General features: G+C 39.0%; 1 protein-coding gene across 1 annotated transcript in view; it reads left to right on the top strand.

The window, feature by feature from the left end:
• PKP2 (plakophilin 2) overlaps window positions 1-5380 on the top strand; it is a 77950-nt gene that overhangs the window by 363 nt on the left and 72207 nt on the right. The gene's annotated exons all lie outside the window — the stretch shown is intronic.

Here is a 5380-nt window from a genome sequence, read left to right as displayed (position 1 = left end):
GTGAGTGGAGCCCCGCCGCCCCCCTGCACCACCTCGATCCTACCCTTTACTCCTTCGCCACCCCTCCCTCACCCGGAGAGCCCCGTGGCTTCGATTCGCTGCTTCCCGTGGGTGCAGGACCTGGTGTTCAGCCCACCTGTTGCTCGTCGTCCCTTTGTATGAGCCGCCGCGCCTCCAGACTCAGACCCGCTTACTTGGGGAAAGCACTTTTCTAAAATAACCTCTTACTCAGCTCTGTCATATATGTATCCGTGTATATTAAATGTACGTATATATCTAAGTGAAAGAATTCAGTCCAAGATTTTCACCCGTTCCTAAACTTGCTCTCTTCGGCCCCCTTGTCGCAACCCCCCCTGGCCCCCCTTACAGGGGTCTTAATCTGGAGACCCCGGGAATGTTATAAACACTTTGAAATTTTCTGTAGAAATTCGGTATGATCATTTTTCTAGATGAAAATACCCCTACCTTTTATTAGATTTTTTAGAGTCTGTGACCCCAATAAATATTTTGGGGGAAAAAAAAAAAACCCTGAAAGTACTGGCCTCCTACGAACTGTATATTGGGATTGCGATGCCTCGCCCAGGTACTTCGGGGCGTTCCACACCGTGTACCGAGCGAGCGGTTGATCTAGGAAGTGAAAAAATTGGGTAGGAGGCTTTGGGCCTGGGAACAGTCACACCACCCCGCCGAGGAAGAGGGGAAGCAGGAAGGGTGTTTTGGCCCCGCCGGCTGCAACATCCCCTCGGCGAAGCTGCGCCCGCGGTCGCACTCGTGGACACAGCGCTGGTCTCTCCAAAAAATTAAACTTGGAGGTGAAAGAGGTTTTAAGGAAAAGGGGGTTTAAAAACACACTATATCAGTAATCGATAGCTAGGGGAGCTGGAAGGGGAAGATGGGAAATCAGTGCTGAAAATTAGAGAACATGATATGTCATTTTCTCCCCTGCTAAGTCAGATGATCAGAGCCACACCGTGCCTCTTATTAATTTATTTTTTCATTACAAAAGTATGATAGGCTTATTACAGAAAAGAGAAGAGGAAAGAAATTGAACAATTAATTTAGTTGGGATATCAGTTTGTTGAACTGTTTCTCTAGGAAGTTGAACTGTTTCTCTAGGAAGTAATTGGACAACAGCATATGGAGAACCCATGACGAAAAAGAAAAAAAGACCAGATTAGAGATTGAAAAGAGCAGACCTGGGAGGGAGGTTTTATTGTTTTCAACTTGTGTAAAAGAATCCTAAAGGATCAGGCAGTCAATGTTTATATACTTGAAAAGTAAAGAGATGTTTAATGATTATAGTTAAATAATGTAATTGAGTGCCTACTATGTGCCAAGAACTGTGGTTTGCCTTCATTATGTTATTTATGTATCCAAAAACACTTGTGAGGTAAGTCTTTTTTTTATCCCCATTTTACAGATGAGGAAACTAAGCAGTTATGTAACATTCAAGTTCCCACGTATAATAAGGAGCAGAACTGATATTTAAAGTCCCAAGCCTGAATTTTTAAACCACCCATTAGTTATTATATATTGTTAAGCTTCTTGGTTATTAGTACAAAGTAGGATTTTTATTGGACCCTAAGCCTCTTTATGGCCCCATCCTATTTTCCTCTAAATAAAATTGAGGTGGTTCTGAGCGAGTGGGAGGTCTAGATAACACAGAACTACCACAATGCATGGAAAAAAAGGGATCCACATTTACTGTTTAGGAGTCTGATGACTCCAGAACAAGTGTGGCCACTTTTTCACCAGTGGAGTCATTCCACCTCTTTACTCTGTGCAGGCTGGTGCTAAACTGAAACCAAACTAGATTCTTCTGCTTGGGGGATGCAAGGAATGCACATTAGATATTCTTTCTTAACCCCTAAGAATGGCTAGCTAGAAACAGCAACCAGCCATTCATTCAACAGCAACTTGAATGAACCAGTTCATTCAACAGCAACTTGAATGAACAGAAGGAAAGGGAGTATTGCTGAGCATTTATTATGCACCTAACACTGTTCAAGAATACGTTTGCATTTCGTTATATCCTTAAAACAATTACATGAGATAGATACAAAGATCCATTTCACATATGAAGAATGTGTTGGTCTCTCAACATTTACTGGACACTTAGTCCAAAACCCACACGTGATTTAGCCTCTCTATAATATGGTGAATTCATGTTGCTTGGTGAATTCAAGGACTATCAAATGAGTCGGTGTGTGCAGGGCACTGCAGGTGCTGAATTAAACATAGACTGCTTGCTTTAAAGCAAGAAGTTTTAAGTCTGAAGAAGGAAGCCTCCCTCTAAAAGACGCATTATCAAACACAAACTGCTAAGCGACCCAAAAGAACAGCTAATACATTGTGGCGTTTAGGAGGATGAGTTAGACCACTAGCTGAAGAGAATTTTGAAAAGCTTCTTGGAGGAATAGGGATTTTAGACCCGCCAAGTCTAACAGGATTGGACATAGGGAAGTGGTTGGCGAAGACCGTTCTAGGAGGGAATAACAGGAATATTTCATAGTTCACAGAATTGATATGGTAGAGCACAGGGCATTGTCATGGTGCTTCTGCTCAAATGTTTAGGGCAACTGGTTGAGTGGCTCTTCCAACTAAAGAACAAAGTGCTTGAAATATTTTGATTACAACAGTAGCTTCCCAGCAAGCTGAAATGCATTCAGCAGCCTACACAGAAGTGCAAGTCAGGCAGAGAGATAAGGCAGCAAACAACACCTACTTACTTTAAAGCCTCAGATTTCTGAGACTCAAAAAACTAATCTGCTTCAAAGGAATTTAACATTAACACTCCATGGAACAATTACCAGGGGCAGTTGGTTTATGCTGTTTAATTAAAGTTCTTTGAAAAGGTCTAGGGGCTCTTGATGGCTGTGAGCATTGTTTTTACTATTTCTGTATTACTATCATGTCTCTAAAGTTGAAACAGACAATTGTTGAAACAGTGCTGGCCTGGAAAGAATCCTGTATCAACACAAGAAATTGTGGGAAGAAACGACCCTGGTGTTAACTGCTGTTAGCTCCAGGGCCCTGGAGAATTCTGAATTGTTGACATACCTGTAAGATTAAGACAGCAGATAGTCTGCTGAAAACAGAAATGAGATAAATGGCATTGATTTGTTGAGAAATACTCTGCAAGGATCTTTAACCTGTCAATTTCTTTCTAATGCCTTAATATAGGTCGGTGGTTTTTATTGTAAATCACTCTTTTATTTTAAACTGTGCTGAACGTTTTAAAGTTGGCTGTAACTCTTGGGTGTGGGGGCAGGGAGTCAGAAGTGGATAGCAGCATCCTACAGAAATGAGACTGTATTGTAGGGAATTTAAAAAATTCTTTCATAAAAGTCACAGAGAACACATCTAAAAATTAGCAAGTACTAGCAAAGGGAAAATTTTGAGTGTCCACATCCTCGTTATTACAGTTCCTTTGAAAGTACTACTGCTTGCTACACTGTTCTCCAACCCCAGGTGCCTGCGTAGGAAGAAAGTCATGTTGTAAATTGTTGTATGTAATACTTGTAAAACACAATGAACAATATCCTAATAAAATTTTCCAACTTCCTTGAAAAGCCACCATAAAAACTTGAGGCATGCCATTTACTTAGATGATTTCCCTGGCCAAGATGTTTTGAATTCTGTGATCAGAGGGGAATCTAGAGAAAAGACTGAAAAGGCAGCAAAAAAGGGCAATTAATAAGTGTTACGGGGGGAGGGGAGGGGAGTTAGATGTTCAAATCCTGTATGAGATCTGTTTGTCAAAGAGGAATTCCGGGAATGAAGCAATTCTGGAAGCTAGGTGACTAGTCGTTCAGAAAGTACAGAAACTAGGAGGGATCAAGAGACGAGGGAGAAAAGAGTTCCCTGGTGGGGTGGCAGGGACATGGTCATGTTGGTCTGAATGTAATGTGTCAGTAGTGCCACCTAATTTAATGTACCTCCATGTGCGCCTAATATAGTCCATAGACCATTTTTTGTCCAGTGTCTAGCAGATTGATTGCAGTGAGTACAAAAAATGTGTCTTTTTTAAAGAAATTCTTCTGATTATAATTAGTCAAAGGAAATAGAATTTTAACACAATGGTGATTACAAACAATAAACTCCCAAGCCTTAGAAATGGTGAGAATACATAATTTATGGATAAGGTCTTGAGGGAGGGCATGGTAGGTATGCATCAGAATCAGTGAACAGTAACAGTGTGTGATTATGAAAGTTCTTTGCTCTATGTGTCACAGATAAGATACAGGAAATTACCTTAAAGAGAAGAAGTCTGTTCACTTAGGCTTTTTAAAGGGCTCCATTAATGTTATCTATGCCCTGTGCTGGTGGTCCCAATCACGGGAACAGGGTAGCTCAGTTGAATTAGATATTCTAGGTATTTGTCGTTCACATTGGCTCATTCTCCTACAATGTTTCTTTGGATATCAGCTTTAAATTGTTTCCCATGTATTAAAATAAGGCGATAGATATTTACATTATTTTATCTTCAAGTACTTAACATTGATTTTATATTCAAATTAAACTTCTGGTCTGATCAATAAAAATTATTAAAAGCTTTGCTTTTTATTTTATGAGAAAACAAACATATTATTGGCAACCTATCTATGATAGTAATGAAATATAATAACAAATATGTTGCTGAAACCTCTGGAATTTAAAAATCAGACTTGATTAATATGGCCTATGATAAGATCATTTGGTTCCATCTCAAATGACAGTGAAGAATTTTAAATTATAGAATTCTGAGATAAATGTTTTCCCAGCTATTTTATACATGTCCACAAATGTCTGAGGACATAACACTATACTTCTCCTGGGGAAGTAAATGGCAAAAGGCGGTGTTGCAAGTAGGAATAGACAAAATTAGGAGAAAATGTAATCTTTGTGTTAGAGGGAGCCTTCTTACTCCCCTGACTTATTAGGGTAAGAATCATAACAGAATTTCAGGTCCTCTTACAATAGAAATATTAAGGAATCTATTGTGTATCTTTGTAATACTGTTAGTGATGATTGAATATTGGACATAAAAACACTTGTTATGTTCTTAAGTTCTTAAAGATGAACTAGGGAACCCAATATGTAGACTTAGATGAAAATGTGTATTTCGAAAAAAGAAAAGACAATTGTCATTACCATTGAAAGAATCCACATATTTATATTCTTGGAATAATGAGCTTTAGGCGTAACAATATTAATTGGCCAAATCGTCATAACCAAATTTCTGCAATTCCTTGATTTCTAAAAAAGAATGTTGCTCATTAGAAGCTTAATAAATTATTCCCACTAAATCTTAAATCTCACAATACAAGGATCACATCAGAGTTATTGTGTCTTGATTACCTTTGTTTCTTTGAAGGAGGAAAATGGGAACTTTTCTTCA

Source organism: Rhinolophus sinicus, chromosome 1 (assembly GCF_057876585.1).
Source record: "Rhinolophus sinicus isolate RSI-liver-muscle chromosome 1, RSI-T2T, whole genome shotgun sequence".
NCBI lineage: Eukaryota > Metazoa > Chordata > Mammalia > Chiroptera > Rhinolophidae > Rhinolophus > Rhinolophus sinicus.
The sequence above is the reverse complement of the archived record's forward strand: the minus strand, read 5'-3'. Positions and strand labels throughout refer to the sequence as shown.